Raw genomic sequence first — 26,099 nt, 5'->3', positions numbered from 1 at the left:
CCTTCCTTTCTTTCTTTCTTTCTTTCTTTCATTCATTTTCAGTGGGTGGGGAGGTGAGATAGAGTAAAAGTAAATGCTTTCTAATGATAAAATTATTTTTTAAAAAAGAACGCAAACTCTTTGAGAGAGTAGGGATCCTCTTATTTTCTCATATTTGTATTCCCATTTGGTACATAGTAAGTGTTTAATAAATGTTCAGTCTATCTATCTATCTATCTATCTATCTATCTATCTATCTATCTATCTATCTATCTATCCTGAATTTCTCTCTAACTCCTTATACAGCCTTAGACAAGTCATTTTTCCAGCTTCTGAACATCAGTTTCCTCCTTTGTAAAGTGAAGTGGTTAAATTATTACTAAGGTCGTTTTCCTTTGGGCTGGATTTGAGTCGTAGTTAAGATGCCAACAGGTGGAGATTAGGAGTGGTGACAGACAGTGAATATCTCTTTGTATGTGTATTTGTTTTAAAGGATATCCACCTCTTCAGGGAATGCCTCACATTGTGGGATGGCTTTTTGGGGGGGAAATGACAGTTGCCTAAAGCTTTAAAGTTTGCAAAACACTTTGTATACATTGTCTCATTTTAACCACACAACAACCCTGTGTCTCTTGAATGTCCCATGATCCTTAGTTGGTTCTGTTTTAAACAGGCTGGGCAGTATTACAGCCACAATAGTATTCTTCAGGGATCCTCCTGTGACCAGGACCTCCATGTCTCCATGGGAGCCTTGGGTGTGTCAGAAATGCACTTGGTTCACTATAGATTATTCCCCTAGTCACTTAGTATGTAATGGTACTGTTTTCCTTCGTCAAGAGTGTTGTCTCACGAACAATTTAAGTACCAGAAACCTCAGATCTGTGGCTCTCTCATTCCAAATGCTCCCGAGCCTCTTGTCTGATTAAAGGTACCTATCACTGAACATATTTCATTTACAGCATAATTTTCAGGTTACCAAGGTAACATTCAGGCTAATCAGCTACACTGTATTCTCCGTAATTGAGGGAGTATACTCCAGTCCCCACTTTAGCTGCTGAAGAGCATGTCTTGTCTGTCTTTCATCTCTCTTTCATCCGTCAATGTGTTGTACAGAAAAGAGTACTGGGTGTGGGGCTGATTCTAAGCCTTGGGTTCAAGTTTTATTGTCTTGCTTATTAACTGTGCAGCCTTGGGAAAATTCCCTAACCTCTCTGAGCTGTGCATCCTTAATGATTACAATAATACTTACACAAAAATTGCTCAAAAGAGATTTATGAGTACCAATTATAATTAATGTACAAAATACTTTTTGATAGGAATGTTCTACATAAATGTAAGTTAAAGTAACAGAATTATATAGCTGGACTTGGGAGTAAGTTTCAAATCTTGCTTTTATCATCCATGTGACCCAGGACAAATCATCAATCTTTTCTGGCCTTTATATGTGTAATAGGATTATAGCTGTAGAACTGGAAGAAATCTTAAAGGTATAAGATCCAACCTTCCTTCTCTTAACAAGTGAGGAAACTGAGGCACAGAAAAATCAAATGATTTGCTGATTGTTATATAATTAATGGGTCCAATTTGAATCTAGATCTTCCTATTTCCAAGTGTGGTGCCTTACCCATCATGCAGTGGTATGGTAATATTTCTACCAAATGGCTCACCTGGGGGTTTTGTAGATCAAATCAGTCAATAAGGACTTAACTAGATGCTTTATACGTGCCAAGAACTGTGCTAAGCCTTGAGAACACAAAGAAAAAGCCAAAGTCGTGCCTGACTTCAAGAAGCTTATATTCAAATTGGATAGATGAGATGTATGGATCATAACATAGAAGATACATACAGAGCTGGATGGAAGGTAATCCTAGAATGGAAAATATGAATAGAAGGTGAGACCAGGAAATGCCTCCTACAGAGAGTGATTCTTGAGAGAAGTCTTAATAAGAGCCAAGCTTCCTAAGAAGGGAGGGAAAGGATAAATATTCTAGGCATGAGTGACAGCCAGGGCAAGGGCTCAGAGATGGCGGGTAGAATGTTCCAAGGGCTTTGCAAACTTTAAAGCTTTATACATCATTTATTGTGAGTGTGTGTATACAGCTTTGTGGGCATTACTGAATTATGCCAACGGTGTTTCTCTATCTGCTGCAAGTCAGTAGTGCCACACCACTGCCTGAACCTGTCTGTGGAAACTGCAGTGAGATCTTGAGGTGATAAAGGTGGAAACTCACCTAGAAAGGTAAAATCTAGCTCCTGCCTGTCTTTTCTTTGTGGTACTCTAAGCAGTCCATGTGCAACAATCAGTCAGTCAACTAGCATTTGTTACCCACTTACTGTGTGCCAGAGAACATTTACGTTATCAATGCCAACAAACATTATTTCAGCATTTGTGATATTCCAGGCAAGGGGCTAAATGCTGAGGATATAAAGAAAGGCAAAAGTCACAGTCTCTGCCCTCAAGGAGCTCACATTCTAATGGGAGAGACAACATGCAAATAATTAGATGCATACAAGATATAGGCAGTGTTGATGGGAAGTAAAAGCAGCTTTGTACATATGAACTCAGCTCATGACAGCAAATATTCATGAAGTACTTCTATGGCACAAGGCAGTAGGGCAAGGGCTGAAGAGAACTGAGACAGTCAGTAGAATGCTAGACCCAGTCAGCAAGATGTGGGTTCAATTCCTACCCTTACTACCTGCTAACTACGTGTCCAGAAAAGGCCACGTCATGTCTCTGAGACTCAGTTCATTTACCTTTAAAACGCATCTATCATTAGCTTTCCTTCACTCACTAACCCAGAGCCCATCTCCCTCAGTGAATAACTTTTCCACTTTGTTACTTGACTTCTTAAAGGGAGCAGACCCCTGATTCTACACCAACATTTAGAAGTTAGCAAGCAAAACAAAAGGCATCCTAAGGAATTTATAAGGATTAATTTATTTTTCATAGGAACCAGACAGATTTAGGCTACAAGAAGACAAGGGAAAGTCAGAATTCCTAAGACAAATTTGAATTTCATGAACTGGAAAATGTATTGGTAGACAGGCAAAAAGGAAGTCTGATGCCTGCATCTCTCAAGAATGAGACTACTTTTGCACCTGTCGTCAGTAGTTGGTGTGCTTAGTTATTAAGTCATTGTCATTGTTATCGTTGTTGCTGTTGACTTACACAATAATGTTGTCCTGTAAATGCAAGGTAAAGAGAAATTCAATTCTGCAGCTCAGCAGGTGCAATCCTATGAGCTCTAGGTTTTTCTCCCTACTTGTTTGGGATGGGGAGGTTGCTGCTGTTGCTTCATCCCTAAGCCACCACTGGGGCACCATGCCTCAGTTACCTCCTTAGTCCCCTCCTGAGGCCCTTTTCCTCCCTCAATGAGTTTAACCCAGATCCTCCTTATTAGGGAATGGCCCAGACCAATCATCCCTCAATCTCTAGACTTTTCCATCATGTCCCTAACTGTGCACCTTTCTGTCTTTTACAATTCCCCTTATAAGTGTTATCTTCTCCCATTAGAATATCAGCACCCTGAGGGCAGGAACCATTTTTATTTTTTGCTTGTATTTGTATCCCCAGTGCTTAGCATAGTACTTGGCACATAGTAAGTTTTTAATCAATGCTTAATGACTGATGTTATGTGCACATTATATATCTCTGCATCTGGCTCTATTCCTTGATATCCCCACTTTGAATGGGATGTACCAAGGGAAATGTGAGGACACTTACTACAATGAAAGAGTTTGCCATTTTACGTTGAGGTGGTGGCCACCAAGAGGGTATAAGGAGCAGATTTCCCCCTCCCCCATTTGCCAAAAATCACCTTAAAATTTAGTTGGAATTGAGGCAGATTTGAAGGATGGCTTTTCCCCATTATTTAGAGGCTAAATGGCACCTTTCTATAATAGCCAGTATCAGCCAAGGCCCTGCTATGAATCTGGGAATTTTACTCTCCTTCAGATCTTTGGCTGAAGATTTGAATCTGGGTTTTTCTCTTTGTAGCAGCTACCCCTCCCTTCCCAACACTGGTTGTGTAATACTTGTGGGGAGCAAACAATGGTGCCCAACACTCACAATGGACACTCCAGGTTGATGACTCTGCTAAGCAGACGTTAGCAGTTCTCTACACAAGGAGCCTTAGCCAGACGTAATCTATGCAACTTTTTTCATGTCCTAAGAACCAGCATTTAATCTCTGTTTAGCTGAAATTTAGTTAGCAGTGTTGACACCTCTGCATTCTAACACTGGGATTCCTTTGTGGGATACAATTCCTTTCACTCAACTTAATATCCCATCTTGGTCTCTAAGGGACAATAATTGAGTTTAGGCTAGTTTTAAATAGCGATAAGGATGGGGCACACAGATGGGTATTTCATTGATTAACACTAACCCTGGCCTAAGGCCCCAGTGTCAGGCATTAGATTAGGACATTACTGAGAGAATGACAGAGTTTTGGTACTTTATTCCTTCTCAATAACATTCTTTCACATATTAAGTTTATCCCCCCCTAGGTAGCTACTTTATCATGCAGAAGGCTTTAATCCACTGATGTGACTGGCTCTGCACTCACTTTGATGCTGCCTCTGTTTACAAGAGTAATGCGGCCTGTGTAAGACAAAGTACTCGTGACAAGGACAACTGAATGAGGCTTTTAGATAGATGAACAGTGATCTGACCAAAACACACACACACACACACACACACACACACACACACACACACACACCCCACAAGCTGAAAACCAAATTGCACACAGAAAATAAAAATTAAAAAGAACCCCAAAAAACTGTTGACAAAACCCTCCCCCTTCACCAACCTTTTCCAACAGAACAGGTTTGTCAAAATGAAGTGATGGTGTTAGCATCCCAAAGAAAACAGCCAAGAAGTTTTCATCCAGAAGGTCCAGATCGACTGATCTTCTTGTCCCGTCACTTTATCTTTTTTGTCACCTCTGACCTTCCTTTCAGGCCCTCCTCAAGGCACTGGGAAAGCAAAGCCCTTGTGGGCTTCTCTTAGAAGGTGGATTGCTGACATCCCCTCTGCTGGATTTAGGCAGCTGCTGGAATCAGTGACAAGGTTGCCTGCAGATTTGGGATCCTGGCTGGGAAAGAGATTATGGGTCAGTCCCCAGTGCTGGGACACAAAAGATTCAAGCAGTTCAGGATTTTGGGGATATCCGAAAAAGATTTCATGAAATTTGTAAAGATCTAACAGTGTGTTGCAGATTTCATGGGACCTAAACAGCTTACAGCAAGTAAACCTCCAGGTAATTGGCAAATCAAGCTTTATTTTTCATGGTGAGACTGTTTTCCTGAGGTGGAACATTTGTGGAGTGGCTGAATGTCACCAAACTGAAAGGTTCAGGGCTGAAATAGGTGTCTTTGGCTGTTTAGAAGGCAGCAGTCTTAAAGGAATTCCCAGTTCAGAGCATTCTTTGCCTGAAAATTAAAAGGTTTATATCTTTACTCTGGAAAATTCAATTTGATTTAATTCAACAAGCATCTATATCAGTAAGCATTTATCAATTATTCAATCAAGCAAACAAGCATTTATTAAGCAGCTACCATGTCCAGGCCTTGGAGATACAAAGACAAAAATAAAACCGTTCTGGTGCTCAGGGAGATTACTTTCTACTGGGGATATGTGCACAGACGTGACCACAAGTGGATATGAAATGTATATGTAGATATGATCACACAGAAACATGAAATAATCAACACAGTGTTGAGATGACCGAGGTCATGCCTCTCTCTTAGGGAGAGAACCAAATGTTGGATTAACTGTGGTAGAAAGTCTGTATCCCACTTTCAATTTTAAGTTGGCACAAAGAAACACTTTGTAAACCATGCCTTTCAAGGAAGCACCCACCTAACAATTAACTTTTCTTTAGGCTGGGAAATTCCCTTTGTTGCTATCTTGCCTTTCTCTGCTAAGATCCCAAGAGAAGAGAATTCTTTGTTTATAATATGGTTTCATATGTGCTTTTAAAAATCAGAAGAGTCCAAAATATAGTGTCTTTGTGAAGGAAGTGCTATTTTTATGATTATGTGATCATTCTGGAAACCTCCATCTTTAGTGGGGGTTGGGAGTGATGTCTAGATATGTGATTTCATTGGTGTAGAGGACTTCCAGGAATGGGGAAGTCACTCACGGAATTATAGAATCTGAGATTTGGAGGAGACCTCAGAACCCATGCATAAAAGGAATCCCAATGATACCATACCTGCGAAATGGCTCTCTAGACCCTGCTTGAAGCCCTCTAAGGAAGGGGAACCAACCATGGCTTGATTCCACTTTTTGATAACTCTAATTGTTGGCAAAAATTTTTTCTGAGATAAAGTCTAAATTGGTGCAACTTCTATCCATTCTTCCTGATCCTTCCTCTGGGTTTAAGTAGAGTAAATCTCATCATTCCTCCATATGATAAACCTTTAAATATACATCACCTATGAAGTCACCTTTGGTCTTTTCTTCTTCTAGTTAAATATGCCCAGTTCCGTCTTTCATATGGAATGTATTGAAGGTCTTTCACCATGCTGGATGCCCATGAATGTAACCAGCTTATCAATGTCTTTCTGAAACCATGGCACTAAGGGCTGAAGACCATTCAGATGAAGTCTGATGAGGACAAATTATGGGGGAGCATCATTTCCCTATTTCCAGAAGCTCTGCCTTTCTTAATGCAGCCCGAGATGGAATTAGTTTTTTTGTCTGCCACATCCCACTGCTGTCTCTTAGTGAGCCTGTAACCCATAACAACCTCCAGATCTTTTTTGGAACAGCAGTCACCTATCTTAGCCTGTACCCATCTTATATTTGTGAAATTGATTTTTTTTTTCTGCTCAAGTTCCCGACTTCACATTTATCCCTAATGAATAATATATTATTGGAATTTGCCCAATGCTAGGCTGTAAGTATCCTTTTGGATCCTGATTCTGTAATTCATGTCATCCTGTAGGTTGGCTATACTTGTCAGTTTCCTGTCATCTGCAAGTTTGATGAGCCTGATATCAATGCCTTTATCCACATCATTGACGAAGATGTTAACCAGTACAGGGCACAGCATAGATCTCCGGAGTACTCCATTAGAGACCTCTTGGCATTTTTTCATTGAATAATTAACAGCTACTATTTCAGTCTGGCCATTGGAACATTTTTTGAATCCATTTGATTATATTATCATCTAATTCATATTATATTACCATCTAATCCATATCTCTCCATTTTCATTATAATAGTATGAGATATTTATAAAAACTTTGAAAAAAGTATTCCTCTACAAATACAGATCAGGAAGTTGTCTGTAATTTCAGAGTTTCCTAGAGAAACTTTCCACAAAAATAATCTCAAAGGTTATTTGCCCAAATCATTGAGAAGAGAGAATAAAATATGTTTATCTTTGCCTCTCCTTCTGCTCCCTATCATTAAAAAGCATTTACTGTAAACCCATAGTGTATGTGGCACTGTGCAAAGCATGCTATTTGCTCAAGCTAATATAACTTGAAATGAAGATGATAAATAAATCATTCCCTCCCCAATGGAATGTTCTCCATGCTCAGTCTCTGTTCCTCTTCAACAATTACACACAACAGAGAGCATACGCTGCTGGGAGAATGGAGCATCTTGGGCAGGTTGTGGGCATGGAGCCAAAGGGCAAGGACTCTGGCACTGGCCCAATGCCATTACTGTAGTAAAGGTCAGACCCTAAGTGTGTACATGTGCTGGCAGGTATCCAAACAGCATTGCTGCCAAAAAAGGGCAGGCCCTGAATGTATGGTTATTTTCTAAAGCAGGATCATTAATGTCAACAGGACTGGCATTACTCAGGGTCTTGGATGTACCACTTTGGTGGCATCCTTTATACCAACCAAACCTTTTCAACCCTCATGAGAATCCTGGTTTGGCCGAACATTTATGAACTGTTTATTTGCTCTTATGCTGTGAAATAAAGTATTGGCTAGCCTCCATAACATCTTAGACTGTGAAAGCTAGATCAATAATCTCAATGCCCTCATTTTATAGATAAGACAATAGAGGTGCAAAGATAATCCTGGAATCATAGACTCACAGTGTCAGAGAGAACTTCAGAGATCATCTAACTGGACTGAACCTCATGTCCATTTTAGAGCTGAAAGAAATTGAGACTTGAAGACGAAAAGTTATTCAGTTAATAAATAAATAATGAGCACCTACTGTATACCAGGCATTATGCTAGGCTGTTGAAGATTCAGTAACAAAAATAAAATACAGTAGTCCCCACCTTCAAGAAGTTGATATTCTATTGGAAGGAATCAGTCATGGACACAGATCAGCAAACACAGCGGAGTTTGAGGAAGGAGAGAGGAATAATGGGAAGGGGTGGGAATCAGGGAAGGATTTACAAGCAGGATAAAAATGCTGAAAGGTAGACATGAGGAGGGAATGAATTTCAGGCATTTGGCCAGATTATGAGAATGTAAGGGGGCTGAGAGTGGGGAGGGGATGGAACAGCAAGGTTGGAATGTTGAGTGGGGGAAGGAGAATGATGTGAAATAAGGTTGCAAAGGTAGGTTTTAGCTTACTCAAAGATAATGTTGAGGAGTTAGTATTGTTATCCTAGCAGTGACAAGGAACTGCAGAAGATTTTTAAGGAAGGGAGTGACTGGGTCAGGCTTTTGCTTTAGGAAGATCAAGTTGCTAGCAGTTTGGAAGGTGAACTGGAATGGGGAGAAGTCATACAGCTAGTGCATGGCACTGTTGAGACGAAGCCTGTGTCTCCTGATACCCACTCAGTTTTCACTGCATCACACTGCCTGTCCAATTTTGCCAAAAATGATTAAAGCACTGGAGACCTCAACAGAGATGTGAATGCAGAAGGCAATTGACTACATTTCTAAATTTGTCTCTCTCTTTTTTTTTGTTTGGCATTGCCAAGGGAATTTGTATGAAACAAGTTGGTATGATGAGCTTGGAGTCAGAAGAGGCTCCAGTTCCAATGGAGACAGTGTGGCACAGTGGATATCATGGTGAAATCTGGAAGAAGAACAAATGGCTTTGAATCCCAGCTTTGCTCCTTACTACCTGATAATATCCATGGGTCCTAGGTCACAGGGTGGCTACAATTCTCAAATGTTATAATACATATAGAGTACTTTGTAAACATTAAATCGCTATCTTCTTATTCTTATCACACAGTTATTAGTACTTTTTTGACTATACATCAGTGGTGTGCTAGAGACAGCTTGAGCCAGCTCCCAAAAGCCGATCGTTATATTTTCAGGGTGTGTACTTACGCTGTAGAAATCAGCAAATGATACAAATTGAGGCTTGATTTATTGTTCTGTTAATTACCTGGACTTCAGTGATTGAGAAAAAAATTAATAATACAGATGAGGAAGAAAAAAAAGAAATTTACATGATAACGTTATTATATACTTAAAAGGAACAGCAAGATTTGCACTTTTATGTGCTATCATCTTTTTTATTTGAGAAATGCTCATTTCATTCCACAAATTAAAAATAAAATAAAAATATATACAATAAAAAAATGAAAATGTATCTGTGTATATATTCCTCTTCTCTCCACCCCCCAAAGCCAGTTATTAAAACATTTACCAGCACACTTCTCCTACATATCCTATCTTTCCAGGTCTTCTTGGTTTTTACCTCTAAACTGCTTGCAAAGCCTTAGGTAGTGAAAGATAGATTTTGGGTAGGGGGGAAGAAATGTGGCCAACTTCTTGAACAATCCCCCAATCTCCTTTCCTCTTCTGGGTAGAAATTGGGGAGAGGAGATTTAGACCGCATATTAGGAAATATCTCCTAACAAGGGGACCTATTCTAGAGTATAATATTGGCTGCTCAAGAGGTAGGGAGTTCCCCCTCTTGGGAGGTATTCAAGCAAAGATCGGATGACCACTTATCAATGATGTTGTAGTGGAATTTCTCTGGGGATATGGGTAGAACCAGCTAGCCTGTATCAAGTCACAATGGAAGACTTTCTGCTATGTAGACCTGTTGTCAGAACCACAGACCTGAGGTCTATGGATAGATTTCAGGGATTTGGTCAACTTGGATGGGAAAAAGCACTTCTTTATTTTTTATTAATCTCAAACTAAAATTTAACATTTCCTTCAATTCTGAATGTAAGTAGTCTGCTTTATTCTGACAAGGCATCCATAGGTTTCACCAAACTGCCAAAGGAGTGCATTTTACAAAAGGGTTAAGAACTCCTACCTTAAAAACTCAACTTTGGGTGGATTGAAATTCTGCTGCCAGCAGGCAAGGATCATGTCTGGCCTGGGAGAACCACATGGGTAGAGACTGTTGTGGCTAAGGTTTACTCCCCCTTGCTCCTGGCAGAGTGCTCTGTACCCAGGAAGCACTCAGTAAATGTCCTTTCATCATGCTGACTTGCATCACTTTGTATCACTAAATAGTTGCTGCAAATATCTTGCAAAGTACATTAACCAACACATACCCCTAAACTGTTGTTTCTTTAATATTTAAGGAGCAATACAATATAGTAGATAGGGCACCATGCCTAGGGCCTAGAGCTGAGTTCAAATCCAGTCTCAGACACTTGTGTGATCCTGAGAAAGTCATTTCACTCTGTTTGCCTCAGTTTCTGCATCTGTAAAATGAGCTAGAGAAGGAAATGGCAAACTGCTCCAGTATCTTTGCCAAGAAAACCCCAAATGGGGGAGTCAGACATGAATGAAAAATGATTGAACAAAATCTCCCTAAGCAGGTATGGGCTCAGTTTACTTGTTTATTAAACAAGCTATGTTGTTATTAAACAAGGTATGTTGAAGATGCATATAGGTAAAAACAAGATGGGGAGGTTTCATTCATCTATCCACCATCTATCTATCTATCTATCTATCTATCTATCTATCTATCTATCTATCTATCTATCTATCTATCTACCTGCCTACCTACCTACCTATGAGCTTATTTTTATAAGCTGTTAAGTTGGATTTGAGTCACATTACAGTATCTCTGGTTTTTGAATCTCCAGCTAGGATCCTCCTTCTTTTAAAATGTTGCAGGGAAACCCTAAATGACATCATTCTCACACCCACAAGTACGATAAGCAAGAGTGTTATGGCCTATAGCTTCTCATTGATTTTTCCTCATAACTTCCATTATCTTGAAGATTGGCTTGCTTTATTTTCCTACAAAAAGCTAGGGAAATCAATTAAAGGGGTGCTATGGATGGACTTCAATATCCATTCTTCAATCCTGTCTTACCATGGGGCCCCCAACAGCCTCCACATTGCCACACTATCCCACGGCCCATAGATGACACGATTCTGAAATTAAATAAGGGGGACAGTGAAACACAGTCCTTTACAAACAAAACAAAACAAAACAACAACAAAAAAAATTCATCCTTTGGTCCATTCAATTCCCCAACTAAGCAACTGCTTTCATGTAGTTTAAGTCCTGAATGAAAGCTAGATTATAATGAGGCAGAAATCTGATGTGCGAAATGTGCCAGTTGGCTTAAATTCCTACTTTCGAGTGGTAGGGGGAAAATAATAATTCACCAGTCCCGTGGCCAGCCGATTTAGTCTGTTGCATTCTCTGATGGAAAAGTAAAAGTTTGTCCAAGTTTTGCTCCCTCTGCCATTAACAGATGGCATACAGATGTAAGCATAAGCTGTGCCTCTCAGGCCACAAGCAAAGGGTGAGAGACGCTCCCCTGTGGACACCCTTAAAGGCCATAAGCTGGAGAAGGACAAATGAAAAGGCCCAGGGCCGGTGTTAATTACGCAGAAACCACACAGAAAGTGCTGGCTGTTACAGAGTTGAGAGGTGGGGCATCCCTTCTTCCCCAGATAAAAGGGCTGATATGAAAACATTTTGCAGGGGACAATGAAGCAGAGATTAGCATAATCTTCCTCAGTATCCTCTGTAAGCTATCATGAGTGAGCTGCTTTTCTTTCCCTTTTTTTTTTGTGTTCTTCTCTCATTCCTTTGGCTCTAAAGTCTGGATTTAAGAAACGGGATTGTCAGAAAGGGCTTTGTCCTTGAAGGCTGACAGTTGTGTTTTTCCCGCCTTCAAATGATCATCCCCATTGCTTGTATACTCCTCTTTACTAAACAGACAATGAGAAAGAAAAAAAATGAAGTGTGTGTTCATTGATAGAACCATTCTGGCCTGTTATTTTTAATCCAGACTCATCGGTTCATGTGTGTGTGTGTGTGTGTGTGTGTGTGTGTGTGTGCCCGTGTGCCCCAACAAATACGTTTCACTCTCTTCTTGCACTGCTGCTTAAATAGAGAGACATGACTTTAATTTGATTCTTAAAGAAATGTCAAGGAAGAAGCCCAAATCTTTGGAGGTTTATGGGTTTTTTTAAAGGAAAAATATAGAAATTGTAATGCATTCTTTCCCCTGCACCCAGATCTTTTAGGACACTGTACTCATCATTGGGCATTAAAATTGTTGAGTCCGATGTGTGACTCTTTTAAAAGTCCCGTTTTTTTTTTTCCTGAGCTTTAACCACTTGCAACAAGGCAGCTTTTAATGGGGTTCTCTCCAGGGCTGGTTCAATGTCTAATTCTCTGGCCTGTTGGTCACTTTGATTCTGAATGCCCTGTTTTAAGTCTTGCTAGGACTGGTTAAGCTAGTGCTCTGTCCCCGCCAGGCAAACTCGAGGGGTTCTGGAAGTCAGGAGGCACCATTCTCCCAGATCAAAATGAGGGGAAAAAATAGGGCTGAGGTCAGGGAACTCGACAGACCCCCGGAAGCTCTTCAGTTGTACAGCTGGAGATGGTCTCTTATGTATTTGAGAATTCGTCATTAGGATTCTGACAAAGCCAGTATAAGAAGGGATGGCTGCAGGGCAGGCTCTTTGAAACATCTTCCTGATAAAAAACCCCAACTTCTGGCTGGCTTGACAGGAGACAAGGCAAGTACAAGGAGAGCATTAAAAAACAGCTTAAGTCTATTGATGGCCCAGGAAGGGTTGGGGTAGAAGAGGGGAGGATTGGAGTGAAAACCCCAAAGTTCACAAGCGGGGCCAAATAGTTTTGAGTAAGGGGAGGAGAGGGAGTAGTCCATGATTTTTGGAGGACTGGAGGTTCCATCATCAGGGGGTAGGGTGGAAAGAACACTGAATGATCTGGGTTCAAAACCCAGCTCTGCCACTCACAAGTTGTATAACCTTGGGCAAGTTATTTTAATTCTTCAGACCTCAGTTTCCTCATTTGTAAAATGAAGACGCCAACAAAATGAGCTCTAGGTGAACCTTTCCAGCTTGAGATCCGGTGGCCCAATAGAGTTTGGGTCACACAGTACACGGACAAGTCCAAGTTTCCACGGTTGGCTCTCTCATTCTCTCCCTTGTTCTGGTACAGTATCTTATGAGTAAATGATACACGGTTATCAGAAAGCGTTGCATTTCACCTCTCAGTTGTCTCTAGGGATTCTTTTTTGGAATTTAAACTAATGGAGCTCCTTTGTTTGCACAGATATGATATTCTTCTTGCATTTGAGTAACTCTTTCTATTTCAGGGTTTCAAGGTAGATTACAGAAATGACAGGGCATCCTTTGAAATGTTAGCAGGGAAAATTAGTTTGGGTCCCTTAGTTCAGGCTCAGCAGATGGTTATAGAATGACCATTTCCAATAGAGTGCAAGCTTCTTGAGATCAGAATCTGTCGTATCTTTGTCTGTATTCAGGCCTTTTGTATATTAAGAATTTGATTAATTGAATCAAATTGAATTCCTTGTTTCCTTGATACCACTATTTCAGTGTGAGACTGAGGGCCAATGGCTGAATCAAATCTGATGTACAATAAGCACCATGATTTTCTGCATGTTTCTTTAGGAAGTTCATAGGTTTATGGCATCATAGATTTAAAGCTGGAAGGAAGCTTAGTTGTCATTTCATGTAATCCAGCCTCCCTCATCTTACAATGAGAAAACTGAGACTCAGACAGTCTAAGTGACTTGGTAAAGGTCATAGTGAGTAAATAACAGGGTTAGGATTTGAACTCAAGTCTTCTGGTTCCAACTCTATGGATCCTTCAAATGTACCTCAAATTGATCTCATTTAAGGAAAACCTTGTAATATCATTGTCTGTGGCCCAGGCTTCTATAAATCTAAGGGATCACATATGCATGTGTGGATGGCTTTTAATGGTGTTTTTCTTTGTACTACTGTAGTCACCATTATATCAAATTCTCTTCATTGTGCTTTCTTCACTTGGCACCTCCTCATACTAATTATTTCTTTGTTGTTTTTGTTATTCAGTCATGTCCGACTCTTTGTGACCACATTTGGGGTTTTCTTGGCAAAGATATTAGAGTGGTTTGCCATTTCCTTCTCCAGCTCATTTTACAGATGAGGAAACTGAAGCAAAGTTAAGTGACTTGCCCAGGGTTATACAACTAGTAAGTTTCTGAGGTGAGATTTGAACTCAGGGAGATGAGTCTTCTTGACTCCAGGCCCAGGGCTCTATTCACTGTGCCACTAGTTGCACATTCATTATTTTTCACTACTTCTTAAAAGGATTTTTGCTTTTCCTGGTAATCAGTGAAATAGATATGAACATATTTGGCTCTACAAAATATTGGGACAGATTTATGTAGGATGGCAACCCTTGAGCCCAAGTCCCAGGGGAATCTTAGAGGGGAAGCTTTGTAAATTTATAAAAACAAAAAAATAAAGGATAATTTTTTCTCCTTTTACCTTATCTTACTTTTCTTTTTTCTGTAATATTGTCCCTTAGTACTGAGTAAACATCATGGACAATGCTAATGCATGGTGCTTGTGCCAGCTTAATCCCAGAAGAGGTGATTGCTAAATTTTCAGTGTGAGTATTTTATTTACACCTTGAAAGTTGGCAAATGCTATAAACCAATCCTGGATTTGTTGTTTTGTTGATTTTCTAGACTTAAGGAAGTGATGGAGAAGATGTTATATCCATTAAATTTAAAAGTATGTCATGAAACTTTTGGGGAGGAGAGAAATGTCAAATACTTATCAGCGCTAAGCATGGGATAGCAGAGAGAGGATGAAATCTGGAATTGGAGAAAATGGGTTAAAATACTTTACCTTTAAGATTTTAACAAACTATTTCATGCCACTGGGCCTCAGTTTCTTCATTTGTAAAATGAGGCCACTGTATCATCTTTAAGATCTTTCACAAGCTTAAACTGTAGGATTCTATGAATAGAGCTTAGTGCTAGATTTTCTTCAGGCAATCAATCATCAAATGAGCACTGAGTAGTAGTTATGAAAATTATGGGGGATAGGAAAACGATGCCACAATTGTGGTGATCCTTAAATATTGTAGACTCCCAGTGATAAGGAAGACATATATGAATCAGCCAATAAACATTTGCATCTACTATGTGTGCATCTACTGTGCTAAGTGCTGCAGATACAAAAAGAGGCAAAAGACAGTCCCTGCCCTCAAGGAGCTTACAATACAAGGGGAAGACTACATACAAATAAATATATAAAAAGGAAACCCTATACAAAATATATAGGAAAAAATTAACAGATGGAAGGCAGGCAACTTTGTGGTGCAGTAGATAGAACTACTGGGCCTGGAACTAGGAAGACCTGAGTTCAAATCTGACCTCAGACACTTACTAGTTGTGTGACTCTGGCCAAATCACTTACCCTGTTTGCCTTAGTTTCCTCATCTGCAAAATGAGCTGGAGAAGAAAATGATAAACCACTCCAGTATCTTTGCCATGAAAACTCACATGGGGTCACAAAGAGTCAGACAAGACTGAAATGTCTGAACAACAACAACAGCGGAGGGAAACCACTGAATTAAGAGGGTTTAGGGAAGGCTTCTTGTAGAGGATGGGATTTAAGATGGGATTTTCGTTGGGACTTGAAGGAAGTCAGGAAGGTCAGTATTTGGAGGGAAGTAGAGAAAGTGTTTTAGGCATTATGAAAAGCCAATGAGACTGTGATATATACATGTAAAGTAAAATAACAACATAGGCATATATCTGTAAGTTTAGTGGTACACATGCAAATGTTTTAGAGTTTCAAAGGACAGAGATCACTTTCATCTAGAGTTGTCAGAGAAAGCTTCACAAAGGAAATAAGATTTAAGCTGGCCTTGAAGGATAGGTAGGGTTTGCATAGGTGTAAAGAGGGAGGTTTGGGGGGTTGGGGGGGCATTCTACATTTGGAGCGTGACATGAGCAAAGGGGTGGATTCAGGAAAATACAAGATGTTTGATTCAAGAAATGGGATCTTAGAGTTGAGAAAGATCTTAAGCTCACACAGGATGACCTCTCTAGCTATCTACATATCTATTATTTATAAAATACTTTATTGATGCCCATAGTTGTTCTTGATATACTGTCTCCACATTGAACCTTCGCTTGCAAAGAAGTAAAACAGTAAAGGGAGATGTTCTGGGTTTTTGTCATTGTTGTGTGTGTGTGTTTTTGTTTTATTTGGTTTGTTTTGTTTTTTGGTGAGGCAATCTGAGGTTTAGTGACTTGCCTGGGATCACACAGCTAGTAAGAGTCAAGTATTTGAGGCTGGATTTGAATCCCAGTCCTCCTGACTCCAGGGCAGGTGTTCTATCCATTGTGCCACCTAATTGCTCCCAGTAAAGGGGCATGTTATAAGCAACCGTATCTGGTAAAATCATGGGGCATTTTGAATCTAGTGTTTCCCATCTCTCAGCCGAGAGGACACATCTCTGCGTCTATTCCTTGCAAACAAAGTTAATCAATGCACTTAATGTGTGTCCGTTTGCATTTTAACATTGTTTCCCTATGTTTTCCCGTGGCCATTATGTATCAAGTTCTCTCGATTCTGCTTTGTTCATTCCATCCTTCCTCATGTTCCTTGTTTCTTTCAGTGCAAGAAGGTTTGATTACATTCACATGTAACAATTTGTTCAACTGCCCTCCATCTGATGAGCACCCACTTTGTTTTCAGCTTTTTGCTACCACAAAAAGTGCTGCTGTGAACCTTTGGGTGTATATAGAGCTTTTCTTAAAGTTTTGACCCAGGTGTGGGGTGTATGCTTAGTAGTGGGATCAGGAGTCAAAGGGTTTAAATAGTTTGGTGACTTTTCTTGTGTAATTCTAAATTGTCTTCTGGACTAGTTGGAGCAATTCATGTTTGGTAAATTGCACTCACACGCAAAAATTTGTCAGATTTATATTATGTGGATGACAAAATGCATTAAACTTAATGGAGCAAAATACTAGGTTAAAAGATCTCTAAGAAATGGAGTCAAAGGATAGAAGTTGCAAAAAGACAAAATTTGACACAAGAAAAAACTTCCTAAGGTGAAAAAAAACCTTCCTTGTATATGAGCAATTCACATGTGATGTATGAGTGAGCTTGAGTGCTCATTTTCTCTTTAACATTGTCATCTTTGCCAGTTTACCAGGTGTGAGGGAAAATCTCAGATTTATATAAATGTACATTTTCTCATTGTAAGTTGGAAAAAGTTTTCATGTGAATTTATCCTTTCCAAATTAGACATATGATTATTTCCTTATCCACTAAGCACTCATAATCACTTAGAGAAGCTGCAGTAGTAATTGTCTGCATTCTATCTCCTCCATTAGCTCCTTGAGAGTAGGGACTTTTTGTCTTTCTGTGTATCCTCAGTGCTTAGCAGAGAGCCTGGCATTTAGTAGGTGCTTAATAAATGCTTCTTGACTACTAACTATATCACCTCCTCAAACATTGGGTCCTATGCCTTCTTTTATACTTCTTTTTTAAAATTGTATTTATTGTTGTTAGTTTTCAATATTCACTTCTATAAGATTTTGAGTTCTAAATTTTCTCCCCCTCTCTCCCCTTTCTTTTCCCCCAGACGGTGTGCAATCTGACATAGGTTATACACATACAATCATATTAAACATATTTCCACATTAGTCATGTTGTAAAGAAGAATTAGAATTAAAGGAGAAAACCACGACGAAGAAACCAAAGAGAGAGAGAGACAGACAGACAGACAGAAAATAGGATGCTATGATCTGCATTCAGACTCCATATATCTTTCTCTGGATATGGACAGCATTTTCTATCATGAATCTTTTGGAATAGTCTTAGATCCTTGTATTGCTGAGAAGAATTAAGTCTATCAATTGGCCTTTGCACAATGTTTCTGTTACTGTGTACAATGTTCTCCTGGTTCTGCTCACTTCACTTAGCATCAGTTCCTATAAGTCTTTCCAGGCACTTCTGAAGTCTACCTGCTCATCATTTCTTATGGAACAACAGTATTCCATTACATTCATATGCCACAACTCGTTCAGCCATTCCCCAATTGATGGGCATCCCCTTAATTTCTAATTCTTAGCCACCACAAAGAGAACTGCTATAAACATTTTTGCACGTGTGGGTCCTTTTTCCATTTGTATGATTTCTTTGAGCTATGGCCTTAGAAGTGCTATTGCTGGGTCAAAGGGTATGCACAGTTTTATAGCCCTTTGTGCATAGTTCCAGATTGCTCTCCAGGACAGTTGGATTAGTTCACAACTCTACCATTAGTGTTCCAATTTTCCCACATCTTCTCCAGCATTTATTGTTTTCCTATTTTGTCATGTCAGCCAATCTGATAGGTGTGATGTGGCACCTCAGAGTTATTTTAATTTGTATTTCTCTAATCAATAGTGATTTAGAGCATTTTTTTTCATATGACTATAGAGCTTTAATTTCTTCAACTGAAAACTGCCTGTTCATATTCTTTGACCATTTATCAATTGGGGAATGATTTGTAAATTTGACTTAATTCCCTATATATTTTAGAAATGAAGACTTTATCAGAGGCACTGGCTATAAAAATTGTTTCCCTTGTAATCTTGGTTGCATTGGCTTTGTCTGTGCAAAACCTTTTCAATTTAATGTAATGAAAATTATGCATTTTGCATTTCGTAATGTTTTCTCTCTCCTGTTTGGTCACGAATTCTTCCCTTCTCTGTCGATCTGACAGGTAAACTATTCCTTGCTCTCTTAAGCTGCTCATAGTCTCACCCTGTATGTCTAAATCATATACTCATTTTGACCTTATCTTGGTATATGATATAAGGTCTATGCCTAGTTTCTGCCATACTATTTTCCAGTTTCCCCAACAGTTTTGGTTAAATAATAAGTCCTCATTCCAGAAGCTGGAGTTTTTGGGTTTATCAAACAGTAGATAACTATAGTCATCGACTACTGTGTCTTGTGCACCTAATCTGTTTCAATGATCCCCCACTCTTTTTCTTATCCAGTACCAAGTAGTTTTGATAATTGCTGCTTTATAATACAGTTTTAGATCTAGTATGGCTAGGCCACCCGCCCTTGTATTTCTTTTTGTTATTTTCCTTGATATTCTGGACCTTTTATTCTTCCAGATGAATTTCATTATTATTTTTTCTAGCTGTATAAAATAATTTTGGTAGTTTGATTGGTATGGCACTAAATAAATTAATTAATTTAGGTAGAATTGTCATTTTTATTATATTAGCTCAGCCTACCCATGAGCAACTGATATTTTTCTAATGATTTAGATCTGACTTCATTTGCATGAAAAGTGTTTTGTGAATGTGTTCATAGAGTTCCTGGGTTTGTCTTGGCAAGTGGACTCCCAAATATTTTATATTGTCTTTCCCCTCCTATATAGCTCATAATTTCCCCCTATATAGCCCTCTCCCTCACCTTTTTTTCAGAGGACTGTTCTTACCTTTCCTCACCAGTCAAAGAATATTGTGAGATTTAGTACTCCTGATTGTAAGTATGTATGTAACTATGTATACATATAATATATGTATTATATGCACACATTATATAGATACACATATAAACATACAGATGCATATATAGCCATGTGTATCATGTGTATTAACTCATCTATACATATTGTGATGGGGCTCCTACTGAAAGTCTAATCTCAAAGCCTTTAATTTGCTGACAAATTTGGGATCCATTTGGATTTTTATATATTTTAGCTTAATTTGAGAACTCTGTCTTTTAGTCACCCCTTTCATTCCTGTATGGGAAGTTCCAGGCCAATAGGAATCTCCCTAAGGGGGTGTCAGCTTAACAGTGGGCTCTCCCCCTGGTCTCACACCAAAAGAAATTTTATCCAAGGAGGAATCCGTTGGCGTTTTGCTATTATCAGAACTTACCGTTTCCTAAAGGGAGTATCTCCTAACCCGTAATTTCCTTAAAGGAAGTATTATTTCCCCAGTGGGTTAGGGGCAAACTGTTTTTAGCAGTGTGGGGGCAAACTGTCCCTAGAAGTGTGAGAGTGAATCTTCCCTAGCTGTGTCAGGGTAAACCTTACCTTAGCTCAGAAGAATTTGAAATCCAGGGGAAGTCCAGTGTCTGGGGGCAGTCTTCTGTGAAGATGTCCCACAGAGAAGAGTCCAGGGTGTTCAAGGCAATTTTTCTTAATGGCTGTTCTCCTGGAGGTCAAAGTCCTGACTTAATCTGTCTTGGCTTTGTCAAAAAGTATGGTGGATGAAATATGAAATAACTGAAGAAATACATGTTTGAGTTCCTGAGCACATCTATTTATTAAGCAATGCATGCCACTTACCTAACAAATCAGTCAAATACAGAGGAAGACAGATTTTTATGCATTAAAAGAAAACAACCAATAAGATACAAACCAGGACACAAGGTTAGTTGATCTGATTTCTAATTCGAGGAAAAGAGTATGGATTTTCCAAGTTGGGAGAGGGGAACAGTGAGTTTCAGTCAACTTGGGAGGTGGTGAGTGGGTTTCAAGATCTTTTCTTTCCCAGAATTGGAAGATGCTGATTAATTTCATCCACCTAATTTATGAAACTCTAGAAGGCTTATATCATCTAGTTTCCCAAGGATGATTTGCAGAAAAACAAGATGGAGTATTATACATGTGGCAGAACAAAATGGGGTCACAGTTCATGAGATAGAATCTGATTGGCTCTCTGGATTCCCAAACCAAAATAACTCCGTTTTGTAACTGGCCTTCACCCTATCTCACCAATGTATGTTTCCATGCATATCCACATATTATGTAGATGCATATACATATGTGTACAAATATATACATATGCACATAAAAATTAATGCTAAGTATTTATTAAGTGCCTACTTTGGAAAGAATCACACAAGACAAGATGGCACATATAACCTAGGCTTTGCATTAGTGGAAATATGAGAGGCTGTTCGATACAATGGAAAGTACATTGGATTTAGAGACAGAGGGATTTGGGGTTCCGTTTATGCTGCTTACCTTGGGCATCATTTGTTTTTTTTTCAGATTTGCCCTGGGAGCAAAAAGTTACTATCATGCTCCTGCAGATGGATGATACTTATACAAAGACATGGTGCACTTTATGGGACTGCTAATTAGACATTCTAGATTTCATCTTGGCTTGACACTATCCAAAAAATTTTGTCCAGGTCCATGTCATCTGGCAAGCCATCTGAGTGCATGCACCAAATGAAGACCCAGGATCTTACAATCTCCTGAACTTACAAGGCTGCCTCCAAGTCTGGGCATGTCCATCTCTGGATCATTGTTTAGCCACCTGTGACCAGGCAAAAAAACTCAAAGCACAAAATACAGTCAGAGGCCCAGGACCAAAGTTGTAAAATGGAGTCTCCTGCTTTCAATGCCCCATAGGAGGAGTCACTATACTGCTGGAGTTGAGAAGGTTATCCCTCATAGGAAATCTGAGACTGACATGGTAGCACCTCAAAAGTAGAATGAAGACAGAGACAGGGAGTGAAATCACTCTTCTTCTAATTTTTTTTTTTAGTGAGGCAATTGGGGTTAAGTGACTTGCAGAGTCACACAGCTAGGAAGTGTTATGTGTCTGAGGCCGGACTTGAACTCAGGTCCTCCTATCTCTAGGGCTGGTGCTCTATCCACTGTGCCACCCAGCTGTCCCAATCACTCCTCTTCTTAAAATCCATTTGAGTGGGACACAACTCCCTGGTATAGTGGCCTGTCCTATCTGATATATCTTTGATGCAACACCTCTTCTACAGATTGAATCCCACTTGTACCAAAGAGGAAAATTTGATACAGCCATACCCAAAGTATGTCTTTAACTGCCCTCTGGAATGAACACCAGTAATGGGGAACCCTTAACTTCTGGAAGTAGTCTACTTGCAGAGTTAGAAATTGGACCTATGAATCATTAGCATAATGAATTTCTGGGTCAGAAAACTATCTCTGCCAAAGCAGAAGTCTGCAATTTAGAGTCTTAGAAGGTTGCTTAAAGCAACAAGAGGTTAAATGACTTGTTCAGTGTTATATAGGCAGTATGTGCTAGAGCAAGGTGGTTTCCCTGGTTTCAAGATTGACTCTCTATCCACAATGCCATGTAGCCTCTCATTATTTCTGTGAACAGCTCTAATTATTAGGAAGTTTTGTCTTATACCAAACCTAACTTTGTCTCTTTGCAACAAAGATGCTTTGCTCTCAGTTCTTGGAGATTTTTTAAGTTGGTCTTTTACTCTATTGAGTTAATGCATTTTTGTCATCAAGACAATACAAAACTGACAAATTCTTGTATTCCCTAAAAATCTCAATGTTGGTGAAGATGTGATGCTCAGCTTTTTCTCCAGTAGGGCAAATATAGTGCAGTGGATAGAGCCCTGGACTTTGAATCAGAAAGAGCTGGGTTGGAATCCTGACTCAGACCCTTACTAACTGAGGAGGGAGAGTGGAGTGTGTGACCTAGCTGTGTTATTCTGGTTAAGTCACTTAACCTTGTGGGGCATAATTTTTCTCATACAGATATAAGAGGGTTGAACTTGATACCCTCTAAGATTCATGAAAAACTGTCTACTTACCTACCTACCTACCTACCTATCTATCCATCTATCTGTTTATCTATGTATCTATGTATCTGTCTGTCTGTCTGTCTGTCCGTCCATCCATCCATCCACCCATCTATCTATCTATCTATTTATCTATCTATCTATCTATCTATCTATCTATCTGATATATAATTCCATATAACATCAAGGATACCTTTGACATGTCTATGAGCCATTTTCATAGAGATTTTTTATAAAACCAAGAAAGGTGTATGGGCTGGTTGCTGTTGATAGCTTCTCAGTTTCCCTTTCTGGGTAATAATAATAATAATAATAATACCATATATGATCTTTTCCATTCTTTTGGATTCTTCTGTCTTTGAAATATCTAGAAAATTGATTCCTGAATGCCTTTAAAATTGTTTCCCTTCCAGCCCACAATTCTGTGGGTCATACAAATAATTGATACTGGTATAGAACTTACAGAAAATATTAGTGGTAACCCTCTAAGAGCATAAATTTCAGAGCAGGTGCTGGTTTGCATTGGCAGAGGGAGTTTTTCCACTGAGAGTTCTTTATACCAATAGAATAACAGGTTCAGCCCCCTTCCTTCCTCCCCCAATAACATTCTCTCTTTCTTTCTCTCTGCATCTCTGTCTTATCTCTGTCTCTCTCTGTCTCTGTCTGCCTGTCTGTCTCTCTCCCCCCTCCCTCTTCCCCTCTCCCTCTCTCTCTCCACACATATAATACATATATATGTCTATGTTCATGTATAGATATATGTCAAGAGATAGACAGACCCTGTTTTTGCCAGAATCCTAATCTTGGAGTCAGAAATCCTGTGTGTGTGTGTGTACATACATGTGTGTGTATGTATATATGTATGTATATATGTATGTGTATATACATATGTATGTACACATGTGTGTTACACATGCATATACATATTATGTACACATAAAACCTCATTTGACTCTCACAGCAATTCAGCAATGCAGGCACTATAGGAAATATTATCTTCATTAAAATGATGAATCTTGGATCTGGAAGAAAACTTGAAGGTCACCTTTCAAATATTTTCAATTTACATGTGATGAAACTGAGGCTCAGAGAGATTTTGACATAGCCAATACCTTACAGTCACTTCATGGCTGGAACCACTTCAGTAGAAAGTCAGGGTGCAACAGTGGGCACTAAAAGGGAGGAGAGGCTTGTTTGTCCAAGACAATCTGTTGGTAGCTTTGGGTTCTACATTCTCTTCCTGCCATTGATTGGCTGTGGCTCACTGAGATGTGTCCTATGGGCTTCTTGGTGTTACAGCTCTGCTCCAATCTGAATGCCTTTTAAGTGTGTTCCACAATGTCCTATCCTATAAGCACCACTCTCAGGAAATAGGACTTTTTCAGATGATTGGGAGTAGGTGGGTCAGGAGAACTACTGGCTGGCCAGCCCCATTCCAATGTGGCTATATTGTGTGTTGTCCTTGGTGACTGGGTTTCTTTGTTTTGATGAAATGTCATGGAAACAAGCTGTTATCACACTTATCACAATACTTCCAGAATAGCCAAGCAGGAGAAAGAATATCCAGGAGAGAGTGGTTGGAATGTGGAGCTGCAGTAGATGAGGTTGGGAAGGGTGGAGGAAGAGTGGGCTTTGGGGGTGACCGTGGAGGCTTTCTTGATAGATGAGACATATGTGCTCATCTTTTTAGTCTATTTGTTGTAGATTATGAACTACTGAAACCACAGAAGGAGGCTTGTGTGTAACTGTGTGCACTTGCAATGGGGAGGCTGATGGAGGGCATGAAAATGTGGACAGCTAGTCAACAAGCACTTACCATGTGCCCGATACTGTGCTAAGCACTGGGAATACAAATACAAGTATAAAGACAGTCCCTGCCTTCAAGGAGCTTACATTCTAATGGAAGAAGACAACACATGAAAGGAAGATGAAAGGAAGGATGAGGACCAAGGATAACTGGCACTGGGGCATGGGTGAGAAGGTTCAGAGTGCAACCTGGAGAGCAGTGAGACAGGCTGGTCTGGCACCCTCCTTCAAGGGAGTTCTAGAAGAGTCATCCAATCAGAGGGAGAGGCCATGGCTAGAAGGTCTTGCCATTGTGCAGATAGGCTTCAGGATGAAGAGATTTGGAGGGCATGGTAGGGGAACTTCTGGAGGAATAAGATATGGCTTACCTGGCCACCTTCAGTGGAGAGTTGAGTGAGTGTATTTTTTGAGTATTTTAAGGGTTCTGAAAATTTATAACCCTTAGGGCAGGAGATTTAGGGATGGCAGGCACCTTGTAGCATGGCAGAATAGAAAGATCCCTGGTTTCAGAGTCAGATATCCTGCGTTCACTTCTGACACATAGTCCATGTGTGGTCTTTGGCAAGTCCTTTCATCTCCCTGGGCCTCAGTTTGCCAGTCTGTGAAATGGGAGGGTCAGGCTAGAGATGGCCTCTGAAGCCTTTGACAGCCCACGATCCATGATCTGATCACAGGGAACATCGTTCTAGAGTTTGTAGGGATCTTAAGAGATCATCTAGTCCAGAACCTTTGTTTTCCTGATGAGGAAACTGAGGCCCAGAGAAGTGAAGTGACTCGCCCTGGGTTACTTATGTAGTACATGTCAAAGGCGGGCTTATAACTCACATCATCCACTTCTAAATCCAGTGAGTTTTATCACTAGTGGGGTAGATGTGGGACTTACATCACAGATAATAATAAATAGCATTTATATAACACTTAAGGTTTGCAAAATATTTTACAAACATTATCTCCTTTGAGCCTCACAACAACTCTGGGAGGTAGGTGCTATTATTATCCTCATTTTACAAATGAGGAAACTGAGGCAGACAAAGTTTCAGTGATTGGCGCAGGGTCACACAGCTAGTAAGTTTCTAAGGCCTGTTTTGAACTCAGTTCTTCCTGACTCCAGACTCAGAGCTTTAGCACTGTGCCATGTAGCTGCCTCACCTGGAGGTCACTCACTGATTATTAATCATGTGACCGATGACTTTTTAAAAAATTTTAATGTAGGCTTGATCAGATGAGGAAACATATGTGTGTATGAAGTATACATTAATGTATGCCTGAATAGATGAAGATTTCTGTGTGTATATATGTGTGTATACAGATACACGCTCAATAGGTAGACATATATCTACATGCTTACCTGTTGTGTGTGTGTATATATATACATATATATATATATATTATGTTATATATACATATAGGTAGAGAGGTAGATACACACATACATATACGTGTGTGTGCATATGCGTTACTGGTTGCATTCCCCCTTCCAGAATGTAAGCTCTTTACTGAGAGGAGGGATTAGTTTTTCCTTTTGTCTTTGCATCCACGGTGCCTTGCATGCAGGAGGT

This window comes from Phascolarctos cinereus, unplaced genomic scaffold (genome assembly GCF_003287225.1).
Source record: "Phascolarctos cinereus isolate Bilbo 61053 unplaced genomic scaffold, phaCin_HiC Scaffold_5;HRSCAF=322, whole genome shotgun sequence".
NCBI lineage: Eukaryota > Metazoa > Chordata > Mammalia > Diprotodontia > Phascolarctidae > Phascolarctos > Phascolarctos cinereus.
Note: the sequence above shows the minus strand (reverse complement) of the source record.